Source organism: Mytilus galloprovincialis, chromosome 2, assembly GCF_965363235.1.
Source record: "Mytilus galloprovincialis chromosome 2, xbMytGall1.hap1.1, whole genome shotgun sequence".
NCBI lineage: Eukaryota > Metazoa > Mollusca > Bivalvia > Mytilida > Mytilidae > Mytilus > Mytilus galloprovincialis.
In genome coordinates, this window is record NC_134839.1 from 54,538,292 (window position 1) to 54,556,709 (window position 18,418).

General features: G+C 32.9%; 1 long non-coding RNA gene across 1 annotated transcript; it reads right to left on the reverse strand.

Annotated features, from left to right (window-relative positions):
• Positions 1-6,659: 6,659 nt before the first annotated feature.
• LOC143062297 (uncharacterized) lies at positions 6,660-17,824 on the reverse strand. The gene is made up of 3 exons (XR_012974670.1): positions 17,579-17,824; positions 8,535-8,603; positions 6,660-7,218 (listed from the first exon to the last, which is right to left on the reverse strand). It is a non-coding gene; the product is annotated as an uncharacterized LOC143062297 (long non-coding RNA).
• Between the last annotated feature and the right edge of the window lie 594 nt (positions 17,825-18,418).

Below are 18,418 nucleotides of genomic sequence, written 5' to 3' on the forward strand. Positions count from 1 at the left end.
GTTTTAAAATTGGTCTACATTAAGGTCCAAAGGGTCCAAAATTAAACTTAGTTTGATTTTAACAAAAATTGAATCCTTGGGGTTCTTTGATGTGCTGAATCTAAAAATGTACTTAGATTTTTTATTATTGGCCCAGTTTTCAAGTTGGTCTAAATCGGGGTCCAAAATTAAACTTTGTTTGATTTCATCAAAAATTGAATAATTGGGGTTCTTTTTTATGCCAAATCTAACTGTGTATATAGATTCTTAATTTTTGGTCCCGTTTTCAAATTGGTCTACATTAAAGTCCAAAGGGTCCAAAATTAAACTAAGTTTGATTTTAACAAAAATTGAATTCTTGGGCTTTTTTGATATGCTGAATCTAAACATATACTTAGATTTTTAACCAGATTTTTGTGACAAAAATGTCGGTTATTGATTTGGGGATGTAAGGTGGACGGCAATCAAATGTTGTCCGTGCATTAACTCATGAACCGTTCAACCAAAGCTTTTAAAATTTTAATATGTTGTTACTGACAACTAAATGAAGGTCAAGTTCAATAATGGCGATTTTGACTTTTACCGTTCCGGAGTTATGGTTCTTGAAAGATTGAAAAATGGAGTTTCCATTTACGTTGTTGCATTTACTCATGAACCATTCAATCTAAGCTTTTCAAATTTTAATATGTTGATACTGATGACAAAATGGAGGTCAAATTTGATATTGACGATTTTCACTTTCACCATTCATCAGTAATGGTTCTTGTGATATTGCCAGGACACAAATAAATATTAATAAATCCGGTTTGCTGTCGTTGTGACAGCCTCTTGTTGATTATGGGCCCAGTTTTCAAGTTGGTTCAAATCAGGATCCAAAATTATTATATTAAGTATTGTGCAATAGCAAGAAATTTTCAATTGCACAGTATTCAGCAATAGCAAGACATCTTCAATTGCACAGTATTGTGCAATAGCAAGCAATTTTCAATTGTACAGTATTGTGCAATAGCAAGAAATCTTCAATTGCACAGTATTGTGCAATAGCAAATATTTTCAATTGCACAGTATTGCGCAATAGCAGGAAATATCTAATTGCACAATATTGTGCAATAGCAAGAAATTTTCAATTGGAGTTATCTTTCTTTGTCCAGAATAGTAGTTGAATCAACTTAAATCATTGTTTTATACAATATACAATGTATATTCACTTTTACTACCAACTGATAAATTAAAACAATCTTTACCATTCAGTGATAACAAGCACTTTATTTTACATTTTAATATTTTATGATGTATTTAAATGAGTAGTTATTGTTGCAAACTCCATTAGGAATTTGAATTGAGATCAGTTTTGGAAAAAGGGAAAGGGGGATGTGAAAAAAAATGGGGGGGGTTAAATTTTTCTCATTTATGATTTCATAAATAAAAAGAAAATTTCTTCAAACATTTTTTTGAGAGGATTAATATTCAACAGCATAGTGAATTGCTCAAAGGCAAAAAAAATATTTTAACTTCATTAGACCACATTCATTCTGTGTCAGAAACCTATGCTGTGTCAACTATTTAATCACAATCCAAATTTAGAGCTGAATCCAGCTTAAATGTTGTGTCCATACTTGCCCCAACTGTTCAGGGTTCAACCTCTGCGGTCGTATATAGCTGCGCCCTGCGGAGCATCTGTTTTTTTTTATGAAAACAGGATGAAAACTTATTATCTAAATCACACTAAAACTAAGACAATGAGGACATTTTTGTCAAATTTTGTTAAAAATGGTTTAGTTAATGTCTGAGATAAAAATGCAATTAATGGATGCATGTTTAATCGTCATTTCAGAGTGATAGCTTCTTAGATAAACCATCTGCTAAAATTGATAGATGACTTTCTGTCCCACATGATTGCATTGATCAGATACCAAATGATGTAGATAACAATTATAGTATAATACGTCGGTGTATGACTTCAACAATGGGCTACACTCATACCGCATAGCAAGCTATAACATAATATTACTTCCATGCTCACACGGACCGTATCTAAATTTACTGACTCTGAAATGAGGTAAAAATAAAGAACTTTTAGGCAGTTGTTCTGAAATGATATTCAGTTTTAAATATTTTTTAACAGTCAGATGTCCGAAGTGTGTTCCTCTTTGTTTGACGTACTCTCCTTTCAATACTGACGACATTTAGTTGGTATATTTGTCATTGGTGTAAAGGGATTCGTGCAGGCTGTAAACATATAAGTTGATGTCACATGATGCTCAGTTTGTGGATGTACTAGTCCTTAATCCGAATACATATGGAGTAATACTAGTATAGGATATCATTTGCTTGACATATATAATCTTGTAGGTAATACTCTCTCCTATTTATATTATCAGCTATTGCCTAATTTTGATTGATTCGTCCTCTTCAGATTGGATTGCATCTATTAAGGTTTTTCTTTGCTTAATTTCATTTTTAGGTGAAGAATTCTGGTAAAGATAACTACATCTTTGTCAGATCTTTTTATTCTAATAGTATATTTGGTAACTTTTTTTCTTCACAACTGATCATAATTGTTTACCCTCCATCCTGACTTCTTTTTTGATTGTTTATATGTTTTATCTCCCACAAAATATCTGACTTTTTATGAATTGTATATAAAATATATAATTTTTAAAATTATATAAAATATGTACGCTATAATTAAAAGTTGACTTCAACATATATTACCAACAAGGTTATGTTTCTTGTTGAACTCTCGCTAGTGTGCATCAACTAAACTCTCGCTAGTGTGCATCAACAGTGTTTCTTTATTTTATTCCCAATATTAAGTTACACACCTCCATGAGAGCTGGTTACAATGAAGGTTAAATATTTTTCAGGATTATATAGCAATCTATGGAGCTCTCTCTCTCTCTCTCTCTCTCTCTCTCTCTCTCTCTCTCTCTTTTTTTTTTGTGCTAACATGAATTATCATTGATATAGTTATATTTTATAAATGAACTGTTTACAAAATTTTGAATTTTTGAGATACTAAGGCTTTTCTACCTCAGGCATAGGTTGGCTTAGCTGTATTTGGCTAAACGTTTAGGAATTTTGGTCCTCAATGCTCTTCAACTTCGAACGTTATTTGGCCTTTTTAACTTTTTTGGATTCGAGCGTCACTGATAAGTCTTTTGTAGACGAAACGCGCGTCTGGCGTATATACAAAATTTGGTCCTGGTATCTATGATGAGTTTATCTCTCTCTCTCTCTTTATAATTTCATATGGCACGAGTCCAGTGCTCATTTATACCACAAAGGGTTTTTTTTGCCTTTAGCTCGAATGTTAGATGTTGATTTTGGCAGGCATTTTTTTTTGCAGGGCCTTCTCCATGTTAAGTATTTGTCTTGTGTTGATTCAGAACCGGTGGAGATTTCCTGTTGAGAAGGTTTACTTAACTGGTTTAGTTCAATACTTTTTCTCTTTTATATCCTTTGTTATATATTTAGATTTGATTTAGATAAACTAATCACAGGATAAGTCTACTTTGATCAAATATGTTGTTTCGGAGGGTAAAATATGGTAACGAGGGGTTCTACACTGATCTCAATGTCTGGATTTCTAGCTAATAAATAAAAAAAAAAACGTTATATAGACTTTGGCACTAGATACTAAATCCGTTTTCGTTTCTTTTTAATCAGCTTTGTTTTATTCTCTTTATGGTGTATCTATCATAGGTTTTAAGAAACTGGTCTTAAGTAGTTATTCAAGTATATTTGCATAACCAAAATTATAAATGAAAAAGTGCGTTATCCCAAGCTAACTGTAAATTTTGTTGTCCAGAATCTTCCAATTATATATATTTTGATTATCTATAATATTCATTTGTTCGCTCCGTTTCATAATAAGTTGTTTTTTATGTTTGTCTCTTGCTTCAACTTGATTTTCTGGTATCAAGAGTCTTTAACTGTATGTAGGGTTGATTTCATTACCCAGGCTCTGGTCGAATAGTAGCTTGAATGTATATCGTCATACAACAAGGTGATATCATAAAGACTACGACTTTTGTTATTCCTATGTCTTTTTCTTTCTGCCTTCCCTTTGTATTGTTTTTCTTGTCTATTTGATGATCAATAAACATTAATGTTAAAATTGGTTGGCAGGATTAAGATGATTCTTAAAAAAATAATATATGCTTTGTTTAATTCTTGTTCGATCTCCTGTAATTTTTGTTCGTTTTTGTTTTTATATTCTCTTTTGCTTTTGCTCTGGACTTTTATTCTACTCTACAATAGAACAGACTTTCAAAATTAGTACTGTTGCTGTTTGGCGATACTTTTTTAATGTTTCGGTATCTCCCTGTGTTTGCTTGTCTACAATATTCTGTGTACTTTTGTATTTGATTCTAATCAGTGTGGTACTTTTTTCCTGTCCAGAAAAATCTCATTTGCCAATAAAAATACACAGCAATATATCTTGTTTAAGAAGCCGAAGTTCTGTTTTCAAATCTAGTTCAATTTTGCCCTCCTTCAAACGTCCTCCTTTTAAACACACCATTGCATATCTTTGTGTTGAGGGTGTATTTTTGCTTCTGTATTTCGTTTTTAATACTGTCACTTAAGAGAAGTGGTTTGTATCTGTGTAACCTATCTGGTGTTAGTATTGACCTATTATCCCTTTTCTTTTATTTAATCAAAGACATGTTGTTAAATATCATATCTGTCGTTAAGGATGTCCCTGGTGACGATACATACTGCGTCAAATCACCTGATATATGAGCTAGATCGAGAGTTTACAACAAATCAGAATGACAACATGGCGGCCAAGGAAACTCGAGAAAAAAAGCCAATCATTATGAAATATTCTTCAATTTTGTGTTTTAGAAAGAACGAGAATAACTATAAAAAAAAATTCTGTCTCAATGTGTAGATATATTTGTGCTGTACAAGACAATAATAATCAAAACCAAGGAGTAAACAAAGACTCACAAAACCAAAAGACATTTACATCAACAGTTATAAATAATAAATAAGAAACAACACGAACTCCACTAAAAACCGGTAGTGAAATCAGGTGCTCCGGAAGGGTAAGCATATCCTGCACCGTATACGGCACCCGACGTGTTATTTCTTTGTTCAGTTCGGTAATGATGGAAGGTTATTATGACTATTATACATAGTTCATAAAATGTGATGCCAAATTAAAATAATGTGGCATAAACTTCCTTCTAAGACTTTCACATTAACTTCTGAGTTGTTACTATTTTTGATTTTTTATGCATTTTTCATTTGGATTTATGTCATTTTTTATGGGTTTTTGAAAACACAATATAGATTCTTCTTTTAATTGCAGAACATTAAAATACTTGTTTCAATCTTTGTGAGCCTTGTCTTTTGTCCCAAAAATAGCAAAATTTAGTGAAATAAAAGTTTTGTGACAATACTAGTTATTAAGTCAAATTGTTTTAATTTGGCGAATTTTGGGTCATCAATGCTCTTCAACTTTTTACTTGTTTCGCTTTCTAACTGTTTTGATCTGTGCGACACTGATCAGTATTATGCCTCGTTCACACGTACATTTTATTCGAATTCCGAATTCGAATCGAATGCGAATCGAATTCGCTAATCGCGTTCACACACTCTTTCTTTTTTAATTCGAATTGATTCGAATTGGCTCATTTGAATTATCCAATTCGCATAAGAAATACGTTTTTGTTAGTACGAATTAAAAGTCAACGTCGTTATGACAGTTACGCGGATTTGACGCGCATTGCAATTCGAATTCGAATTGAAGGACGTAAAACATTTCGAATGCGAATTAGATTTATTCGAATTAGTTAATCGAATTCGAATTACGTGTGAACTCACCAATGTATAGACGAAACGCATATCTGGCGTATTAAATTATAAGCCTGGTACCTTTGATAAATTTGAATTTAAAGAATTCATCTTTCTATTCCTGTTTAGGTTGGAGTTATCCCGCCTTGTACGACCAATATCATTCTCAATACCTTATTTATCATTATTTGATGAAAATGGAAAACCACACTATAAATTTAATGTATAAATTTTACCACCTCTGATGGTAGACTATCAGTCCCTGAGGGTATCATCAGCTCAGTTGTCAGAACTTCGGTACTGACATGAATTATATCAATCCTTTCTAAAGTTGTCTGCTTATGAATATTTTGAAACTATAAACTGAAACCCCGGTTTCAACTCCCTCAGTTAAAGTTGACCTTAGATGAATTGGCTATTTTATTATATTATTTGTGTTATAAAGCTCTTCAATTGGTTCGGTTCTTATAAATCATTAGCTTTCAAATATTTGGCTTGAGCGTTCCTGAGAAAGGTAAATCCAAAAAATCGCTTCGGACGCATGAAATTTATATAACGTGTTGTTTTAATATTTTAGCTCTTATAAAAACTCTTCATCTAAGGAATAGATTATGTTATCTGTATTTGGCAACACTTTTAGGAAATTTGGTCCTCAATGCTCTCCAACTTCGTACTTTATTTTGCCTTTTTAACTCTTGGGGATTCGAGCGTCACTGATGAGTCTTTTGTAGACGAAACGCGCGTCTGGCATAAGTACGAAATTTAATCCTGGTATCTATCATGAGTTTATTCTAGCGTACCAAAAAAGGAGAAACAAGCAAACGTCAAAACTGCAACAGCAATAAAAAGTGTAAAATAAAATACAAAAAACAACGTTAGTTCTGCAAAAAGTATTGTGAAAACATATTCATGAAACTTATACCAGTATGCCATAAAAATTTTTTTTTTTTTACACAGCTGACCCTATTTATTTTGCACAAATAACACATGTAAGCGGATAACCTTCATGATAGGGCGGACATGGTAAAGCACCACACTTGGCAATAACCTCATAAAGAACTTTCCCATCTGTGTTACTTTCTCCTGACATGAGATAATCTGGAGATTCGTCAACACAGATGAATGTAGTTGCTGATGGATGTCCGTAATATCCGGAACCAAGATTACCCTTATATTTCACCTGCCATCCACTGAAACACGTGTTTTTTCCTGGAATCATAATTGTCTGCGTTCCATCTTGGATTTCACAGACCGAACAAGAAACGTCTTCGTCATACGATTTGGGCCCAAAGTAGTTGGTTTCAAACTCTGTTCCATACATATGACCTACAGCTGCTTGCGAGGCTGTTGTTTTCGTAAAATCTAGGTTATTAGGAAGACAAACGGCATCTGCTGCTGCCCCTGCTTCATTGTAATGTCCACCACCAATAAAACCTTAAAATAAAACATGTTATTGATTAGTACCTTCCGCTTCATTGTAGTATAATATATTGCTAGTTCCATGTTCATTTAGATAAATTTGTCTAAAATATTGAGAAACATTTGTTTTGGCCCTACAATTATAAAATAAAGACATTTTAGCTTATGGTAAGAGTATATATCATTTGTTTTCAAAATGATTGTTAATGTGTCGGGCTATTCTTTTTGTGAGACGAGATATGATAAATATTATAATGCTCTAAAAACTCCTCGAACGCGGTCACGAATTAGTTAATGGTTGCTGGCTAAGCGATTAGCTATGTATTAAAAAGTATCACTAGTCCAATGTACCAGATTGTGTGACGTATGCAACAGAACTCTTGCCATCAATAAGTTGCGAACAGTTCATTTAACTTACAATATACTTTAGTAGGCCGAAAGAGTTTTTACTTTTTGTGCAGTTCTATAGATGTGTTAGGATTATTGAAAAAAAACTATCAACCAGATCCCAAATAACGAAGATAAAAAAGTTTGTTCGAAACTCCCAAAGACTCTACATGATCTTTCTATTCCAAGTTGCAGTTATCAGTCGATCGCTTGCCTATATTTAATGTAATTGTAAATCAAAAGACAAAATTTTCTCAATAGGCTATCGTACTCAGACCTTAATATCAAGCAATCAAATTACTCGATTCGATGTTTTGAGCACAAATTTTTAACCCCGAGTACATATATAAGTTTCTTTAGTGATAGGCTAGTTCGAGTCCTCATTATTCACAAATGGTTATGATCATTTTGAAAATCTTCTGGAATAAAACTGATTTTTGATTACCTAACATTCTATCAAATCTGCATCAAAGATGTAAAGATATAATTTTCAAAGGGAAACAAGTACCTTTTTAAAAAGACGAAAAAAAGTAGAAATCTGATTTATATGTCAAAAACAAGTAAAATGTGCTCAGACTGATTTCATGACATTTGTTATATATTAGTTTGAAAACACGTAAATCTAACTTTATTTCGCACAACAACCTCTCCAATGGCTTTTGATAAACTTTTTGAATATTTTACATCCCCATCTATGGTTTCATAGCAAGTTCACCTACTTTAACTTTGTTCTGTCATTTATGTATAATAGGTTTGTGGCCTTTAGAATTACATATGTGTATGTATTTGTTCAATAGGCGTTAACAGAAGGTTAAGAAAACGAACTTGGAATTAACTTGTTTACTTTTTGTGTTCATTTACAAATCTAAGTAAGAAGTCTGTATTCAACTGCAGCAAAACAGGAATAAGAATTTCGAAACTATGAATCATCAAATATACTTTACCTGTGTATAAAAGGGTATCGTTTCCTGGACATATACGTTTTCCCCACCGTATATAAGTCGAACTTGTTTCTGAAATAAAGAAGTATAGTTATCAAAATTGCATGTTCATCATCGTGTGATTTGGTTATTTAGATTTTTTTTATTCTAAAATTTTGAATTTGAAAATAAATACGATTTGCAAAGGTTAACAGATGGTTAGTTCAATTAGATTCTTGATATTGTTAAACTGAGTTCTATTATTTAAAATGTTTCCCAAAGCACTTCCTTATACTATATAGCTTAATGCATTATCCCCTATCGAAATCTTGATTATTCCAAGTAAAGACAAATTGTTTCCTCGAAGGAATTCGGAAACAAAGAAAGAAAGGTTTCTAAAAGGAAGGATCCACTATTCAAAAAAGACAACATGGTGGACAAACAAGTCAGATAGACAATATTCCAGAAAATCAAATGCTGATACGGGGCGCCGAATGGGACTCATATGGTTTTGTGCTCGAAATTCAATTTTGTACGGACAAAAGTGAGTTTTGTTCAACAAAAATGAGTTCAGTTTAACAAAATTTGTAGCATACTACAAGTTTAAATTTTGTCATACAAAATTATTTTTCATTTTTGTAACACAGACTTTACTTTTGTTACCTCATTTGAAAATTGGGCGACAGAAGTCAATTTTGTATGCAAATTAGTTTAGTTTGGATTCTGTGAACTAATTTGCATACAAAACTGAGATTTTGTGTTATTTTTGTGTAGACAAAATTGAGTTTTGTTAAACAGAAGTGAAAATTTAACACAAAAGTCAATTTTGTGGCACAAAAGTCAATTTTGTGGCATAAAAGTCATTTTTGTCACAAAAGTCAATTTTGTCTACACAAAAATAAACACAAAAAATAAACACAAAATTCATTTAAGTGTTTATTTTTGTGTAGAAAAAATTGACTTTTTGACACAAAATTGACTTCTGTCACAAAAGTCAGTTTTGTGTTAAATTTTCACTTCTGTCTAACAAAACTCAATTGTCTACACAAAAATAAATTTTAAATACAAAATCACAGGATGCTAATTTAATCAACATGTTAATTGCGTACAAATTCAATTTTGTCTCACAAAATTGACTTTTGTGTTTTAATTTCCATATCAGGTAACAAAAGTCAATTTTGTATGCAAATAAGTTTATATTTGCATACCTATTTGACAAAAATGAATTTTGTCTACAAAAAATGATTTTGTTATGACAAAATTGAATTTTGTTTACACAAAATTGATTTAGATTACAAAAAGTTCAAGTCCCATTCGGCGCCCCGTAGCTGGGCAATACGAACTTATAAAAAGCTAAGCACAGGTGCTCCTATTACGGGGTGCCGAATGGGACTCTTGTGGTCTTGTACTCGAAATTCAATTTTCTACGGACAAAAGTGAGTTTTGTTCAACAAAAATTAGTTCAGTTTAACAAAACTTGTCGCATACTACAAATTCAAATTTTGTCATACAAAATTATCTTTCAGTGGACAAAAGTTACTTTTGTCATGACAAAATTCATTTTTGTAACACAGACTGTACTTTTGTTATCTCATTTGAAAACTGGGCGACAAAAGTCATTTTTGTGTGCAAATTAGTTAAGTTTGGATTCTGTGAACTTATTTGCATACAAAACTGAGGTTTTGTCACAAAACTCAATTTTGTGTTTATTTTTGTGTAGACAAAATTGAGTTTTGTTAAACAGAAGTGAAAATTTAACACAAAAGTCAATTTTGTGCCACAAAAGTCAATTTTGTCTAAACAAAAATAAACACAGAATTGAATTTTGTAATGACAAAACATTTTTGTCATGACAAAATTCATTTTTGTGTTTACAAAATTGACTTTTCTGACAAAATTCAATTTTGTTATCTCAAAATTAATTTTTGTCATGACAAAATTAAATTTTGTGTTTATTTTTGCGTAGACAGAATTGAGTTTTGTTAAACAGAAGTGAAAATTTAACACAAAAGTGAATTTTAAAGACATGTTGCGCTAGTAAATGACTTCGGGAAAGAGAGCTTTGGTGTTGAGGAGAGATAAGAAAAGCGTAACATCAAGCAGACGCCAAACAGGAGATAACAGAATATAAAACAGCTTAGGAAGAAGCTCGAAAATTTATTTAATTTGTACAAGAGAAGTAATGAGATAGAGAGGTAAGAAAAAGTATGTCTTACAGAAAGTAATGAAGATGACTTCAGAAGAAGTAGTACAGAACAACTCAAAAATAGTAATAAGAAGAAAGCGATCCGTATAACTACACCAAACACTGTTGGGCGGAGAAAGAACATGACACCTGCATTGTACTATGCAAGAAGTAGAACAGTATCTGTATGAAACCAACCCAGAGTTAGAGATATCTTTAGGATATTGCCAAGTTAAAGAAGCAGAACAACCAACTATAGACTTTGAAATAAAGGAATCATTCAGGAGTTAGTGAGGTGGTAGAAAATGCAAGAACAGGATCATACAAAGTCTACAAGAAATGCCCAAAATTACTGAGATGACTTTGACAGGTATTCTAGACACTATGTACGAAGCATCATTCCAGAAAGTTGCATAAGACATAAGAGTGCTTTGTACCAAAGGAACAAGATACAACAGACATTTCACAGTTAATGTCAATTTCCTTGCAGAGTGTTGAGGGATAATCTACCTTTTTTGTATTGGCAAACTTGTGAAGGACTTACTTGTGTTCTTAGAAAACAAATACCTGAGTCGAAGATCGTTAAAAAATTGGCAGTTGCATGATTAGACGTGGTAAATTTACACGGATCAGTACCACAAAAAAGAAGGCAATTGGTCTCTCCACATTCCAGATTACATCAGTAAGATGTTATGTTGGTGTTATACAGTTGCGATTTACAGTAGATAATAAAAAAAAAAACATGAAAGAAGTGTAGAGAAAGGAATAGTAATGATACTTTTAGCACTGGAAGAGATTTTCACATGGGCCAAGATGAAATGTATGCCAAAGAAGGCCATATCAATAATTCTGAGAAAGGATCAAATTACAACGAAGTTCCAGCTTAAGATTAAAGGGAAAGAAATACTAACAGTTGTAGATAACTCTGTTAAATGTCTTGGACAATAGTTGGTAGAAAAGAGTGGATTGCCTGGAAATTTTAAGGCTACAATATATCAACATGACATATTATTTTGCATTTTATACAGAGTTTAATTGTTTATTCGGAACGTAAAACTCGAATTCCTTTAAAAATTCTTAATTTTGTCCTTTTTCACTCAGTTTAACGAAAGCACACTCTGTATTATTTTGACGAAGTGGTTATACATTTGTAAATTTAGATTACATTGATAATTTTCATGATTTTCCGAATTAAAATATTTTAAACTTCCTATTGTAAAGTTTCGAAGCCAATCCAAGTAAGTATTTCTTTTTATTTATTTTATTTTTATTGATCTTTTTGGTGTTCAAACTACAGTGCATACATACATTTTTAAAATACATAAGTGAATGACATGACATTTATGGTATTGTTATACTATTGATATTTTACGAATAAGACATAGTAAAAATTTACAAGTAAATGATGTGAATACTCAGTATATGATACATCTTAATAATACTTTGGAATGCATAAAATATATATGAGCATATCAAAAATAAATCTAATTAAATAACTTTCATAAATCCCCCCATCTGTCGACAAATGACTCGTGTTTGTCTTTAGAAAGATATAAATATTCTAATATTTCCAGACGTCTTTTCAAAAATTTAAGAAAAGCTTGCACAGATATTAACAGTCTGTCTAATTGTGTGTTCTTAACACAGTTAATGTAATACTTTGCCTGTAGAATACAATAATTTAAAACTAAGTTATCAGAATTCAATACACCAAAAATGGCACTGTCTTTTTTCAAAATATTTTTACTCCAAAAACTAAATACCACCAATTACAAAAATTCTCTCCAAAATTGTTTTATTTCTGTACATTCAAAAAATGTATGCTCTATGGTTTCTATTTCTTTACAACTGGCACATTCAGTAGTAAAGGAAAGTTTATATTTTTCAAGAAGATAATTATGTGAGACTATTCTGTGTAGCATTTTATATTGGAAAGCTTGTAGTTTGCTTTCTATAGTACATTTAAAAGCTAGTGAATAAATATTTTTCCACTTTTCGTCACTAATTTCTTTATTAAAGCTTTCTTCCCACCTTTTTTGTGAAATACGAGAAACACTTCCCCGATCGATAAAAAGTGAATAAACTCATCATAGATACCAGGACTAAATTTAGTATATACGCCAGATGCGCGTTTCGTCTACAAAAGACTCATCAGTGACGGTCGAATCCAAAAAAGTTTAAAAGGCCAAATAAAGTACGAAGTTGAAGAGCAGTACGGACCAAAATTCCTAAAAGTTTTGCCAAATACAGCTAAGGTAATCTATGCCTGAGGTAGAAAAGCCTTAGTATTTCAAAAAATTCAAAAATTTGTAAACAGTAAATTTATAAATTTAACCATATCAATGACAATTCATGTCAGCACAAAAAGTGCTGACTACTGGGCTTGTGATACCCTCGGGGAAATAAATCTCCACCAGCAGTGGCATCGACCCAGTGGTTGTAAATAAACTCATTATAGATACCAGGACTAAATTTAGTATATACGCCAGACGCGCGTTTCGTCTACAAAAGACTCATCAGAGACGCTCGAATCCAAAAAAGTTAAAAAGGCCAAATAAAGTACGAAGTTGAAGAGCAGTACGGACCAAAATTCCTAAAAGTTTTGCCAAATACAGCTAAGGTAATCTATGCCTGAGGTAGAAAAGCCTTAGTATTTCAAAAAATTCAAAAATTTGTAAACAGAAAATATACATCTTTAGCGAACAATTTACTGATAGGCATTTTTTTATTCTTATGCTCAAAAAGTCAGTTTTTCTTATAAATTAATTTTAATGAGGATTTTTAACTTTGTATTATAGTTCAATGAATATTATATGGACCTTCTCGTTATTCTGATGCTCATTGACAGATTGTAGTAATGTTTCTAAACTTCCTGTCGACAAACAGCGAAAAGTCCTTGCAATAACAAAATGCATACTTGCTTTAAACATAAACCTGTTAACCCCATTTCATCTTGCTTTTGCTTTACAATTACACCATGATTTTGGCTCTAACATTTTTATTGAAAATCAAAACTCTCGTGGCTTTTGTGCATCATATTCTGAAGTACGTAGATATCGGACTAGTTTAGCAAATTTGGAAAAAGACAGAATCCAAGACATGTCATATGTACCTTATGGTATTGCTCTATTTAGAAAAGGTTGTAGTATTATACAGGAGGGAGCAGAAAATATTAACTTCAATGCTGAGACAATCGATGGTAAAAGTGCATTTCACTCCATGGCTACCGTTGTATTTCAGTATCAAAACGAATCATCAAACGCCCATACAAGTTCCATAAAGGTTAAACGGGGACTGGAAAGATCTTTGACGTTGAATGATTCAAAAATACCTATCTTATGGAATGTTTACCTTTCGACAAGCCAACAGAACGGTAGCGACCTCCTCGTTATTCTGATGTTTATGGGAAGATCGTGTCTTGTTTCATGGAAAACCGAGGTATCTCTGAACTATCTTTTGTATTTCTGCGACTTTTTTCGAGACAAAACTTACATTCGATTCCATTTTCTGCAGAAAGCACTGCCGAAATTGGTCCATTTTTGACCTATTCATACAAAGAGCTAAATCTGAAATTTCGTCTGTAGCCTATGCTTCGGTTTTAGATGCCAAACCTATCGACATGGCAATAGTATTTACAACTATGAACCAAGTGCAGTTGAGACATTGTTACAGAACATTAGAGCTAAACGGAATGAGTTGTGGTTTTTACATTTGCAAATGATAGCTGCAATGTTGCGATGCTTTTTAATTACCAATCGGACGAACTATGCTAGGTGGACACCAGCCTACATATGTGATATGTTGAATCTGTCTGAAACGTTAAAATCTGTTTATGTCAGGTGAGTTTTTAATCAGGCATAAACATGGAGCCTTAAATAGTATCTGGAGTGATATGGCTACAGAGAAAACTATTATTAAAGATTCCAAAGGTTTTAAAGTCATCATAGGACTGATAAGGAAAAAACCGCTTTACTTCGATGGATGCTTACAAGACACATCCTTACGCATTTTAGTTCTGAAATGAGATCAAGATCGGGATCAGCCACAGAAATTGAACACGAAGAAAACAAGCAAATGGCAATGACACGAGGCAAGAAGAATGTTTCTGATTTGATAAGGTATATGCATTCAAATATGACAGCTACATTTAACGTTGCCGATCATCCTTAGTCATTGATATATATTTCTATAGAAATGCAAGCCTCAATAAACGTTCAGGATTATCTTCTTAAATCTCTTGAACGTGGCAACCAGATGGTTAAATCTTTTGTGGAAGGCTGCTATAATGAGTCTGAACCCATGTACCTTTTGATAGCTATTATTCGTGTGTTTTTCTGTCCTATATGTTCTCCCATTTATTTGTATTGTAATCCTGTCATGTAATATTGTCATTTTAATGTTATATTTAACATGGTCATAAAAGCGGGAGGTTTGGCTAGCCACAAAACCAGGTTCAAGCACCATTTTTTCTTAAAATGTCCTGTTCCAAGTCAGGAAAATGGCCATTGTTATATCATCGTTCGTGTATGCGTGTGTTACATTTTAGTGTTGTGTTTCTGTTGTGTTGTAGTTCTCCTTTTATATTTGATGTGTTTCGCACAGTGTCAGTTTGTAACCCGGATTTGTTTTTTTTTCTTTATAGATTTCTACAGTTCTATTTCGAGGTCTCCACTCAATACATTCGATGATACGACCAAGACCTCAAAACTCAAGGGTAAAGCAGGTGACTTTGTTAAGGCACATATAAACCCAGTAAGCTTAGTTCGTCGTGCTTTAGTTCTTGCTAATGTTCGTGATAATGTGACTGTAGTCAGGATATTGGCATATCCTATTGGTCCCATATCTTCAGCTCAGGTCCATGATGAGGTACCATGTGAAAATGTGGAGATCAGGAATCGCCGTTAACATTGTATGATCCGAAGGGAAAGCTCAGGTATCTTCATGATGTTCTAAACAAGCTAAGGGTGGAATTTGCCGCCACAAAGGATACCAGTCTTGGTTTCTGATGGTTGTAGAAATTATTTAACTCACCGAGCAATATTGAAGAAGACGACGATGAAAACGATGACTGAGGTCAGGTTTTCGAAAGTTGTCATGCCCTTTGTTCGATAAACTACCCCATACAACCACTCTTTCTTAGGGTTCGTGTGTGCTTTTGTAAGGCAAAGGCACATAAAACCTAAAAGAAATCATATACGCTGAAACTTTAGTCCATCATTAAACTCATTTGATTTAACTGCCTTGTGAAATATTTGTGTCTGGCAATACATATACATCAAAGCAAAAAACAAATTGACTTCGATTCTTTTTTGATAAGCCGTAAAATTCAGAAACATATCTTTAAAATTACATGTGATATGAAAAGAAATGAATTGAGAGTCGGTTGTTCCATCTTCTATTTTCTTATTGTTGCTAGTCTGAATTTCTTTTAAAATGAGCATTTGGTGATTTCATTATTTTCAAATTAATTTCAAAATGAAGTGTCACAGTTTATTTCATTATAAATTTCTTGTTAAATAACAATTCAGATATTATTTGGAGACTTTTTATAACCTCTTGTGAAATAAATTTACAATAGTGAACCACTCTATCACTTAGCTTTGATCTTATTTAAAAAAAAAATTGCACCATATTTCAATTCTACGACCTGGCAAAAATTAAAGAATAAACAGTTCTCTTCCCAAAAAGTCATAATTTAGCCTGCAGGTAGGGTGGTCCATTAAAGTTGTTAAATTGTTGGCTTGGTCACTCCACTATTTGACTGTCCCTCTGTGATGTGTTTGAGCTTTTGATTTTGCCATTTGATTAGGGTTCCGTTTTGAATTTTGAGGTTTTTTTTTTGTAATTTTACTTTTTATGTTGAGAAAGAGGTACGATGGCACACATACTTGCACGCTATTAAATTGCGTTTACACAGGGAAGATATCGATGACGACATGACAAGGTCCTAAAACATCTAAAGATCCATGATATGGAGAAAAGGAAGAAGACAAAGAACATCAGATTCGGTAAAAAGGGATATACCGGTCATGCAGAAAAGTTACAACAGCACGTCATCTAGGAAATGACAGTGAATGGAATATGAAGACTGATATTAGCAAAAAGCTTTCCTGGATGTGTACAGACAACCTTACGTCCAGAAATAGTAATTTGGTCAAAGCAGTCAAAGATGATAGTATCAGTAGAACTAACAGTATCCAGGGAAAATCATCGTGAAGAGACATACCAGTTTACAGACCAGAGTGGCTGTACCCAGTAAACGTATGATGCAGTGGATTTCCTGCACAGCCAAAAAGGATGATGTCACAGGCAAGGGGAATACTAGTAGTTGAAAAGGCCCAAAAGACAGCAGTGAAACAAATAGATGAAGCACAAACGTTCATCGGGCTGTTTATGGAATCGCCTAGATGGTCTGAGCTGAAAGCCCAGCTGATGAGCAAAGATTTGACAACCTCTACGCTCCCGCCAAGTGGAGGAATTGATGATACAGGGTCGAAATATCTGGTGAAGGTTGGAACCATCTAAAGATATGAAAGCACCGGTAGAGAGCTGCAGAGATGAGAGAAGATGAGCAGTCAATGAGTCGAACTGATAAGTCAAAGGTATACTGACTAAAATTAATAAAAGATAAACAAGTTCACAAAACCTTCCATCAAAAACTAGAACCGAGCAACGCGCAAACCCGCCAAAATGGTGAACAGGCTGATTATCTACTAGTGACACCCGCCATTGGTGTCGCAATCGAGGAAATAGGACTTTATTGGAGCAAACTCCGAAACAGTTATGACATCACGCTTCGATTCTTATGTAGAGAAAGGGAAGTATGATCCGAATGATAACGCTTTATGGAGTTTGGGAATTGTGGACAAATGACTCTACTTACTTTGAGTTTTTGTCAGCTGACTAACTGTTCCTTCGAGTACATTACGTTTTGTCTTTTCCTGTTGCAGTTCGTCGGATAATGAATGTACAAGACTTTCTAATCGACCCAGACGATTTGCAATGACATCCGGGTCATTCAACAATAGTCTCTTCTTCTGTTGGTCCTTCGTTGTTCCTGTTCTACACAGAAAGAATAACAAAATAACGTAAGTCAAAAATGTTGACATGTTATGCGATATGATGTGACGTGTAGAAAATATTCTTATCTTAAGATACGATTTTATCTTTCCTTATGCAGAATATGACATATTGTAGGTTATTGGTATATTTTAAAAGTGATGTATATAATGATGGATACAACCTTAAAAACTGTGCATGAATATTACATAAATGGTTTTAATATGTATGTTAACATTAGATCCTTTTTTTTTTAGTTTTGTTAAATTAGGATCTGAGTTAATATATTAGTTGGAGAAAACATGCTCTTTTATATTAAAGGTCGAAATAAAATGATTATGCTATTTTCGAAGGAGGCATGTCACTGTTACTTGCTTTTATACTGCACTCGTTCTGTTTGAGCAGTCAAAATGCGTTGACTGTATATTTCTATGTCATATACAGTCTGACACTGACCCGATATCACTTTTCCTCATGAATATTCAAATAGAAATTGCCGGAATTATATTTAATTATTCATACGACCTCTTCAACCTTTTGTTGTTTCCAATGTATACAACAATGCGTGGAACGACCCAAACTTGTTTCTTTTACAATTTTTGGAAAAACATATTTCACTTGCTAATATTTTTTGTTTGCAACCTATAAATCATTATGTTTTATG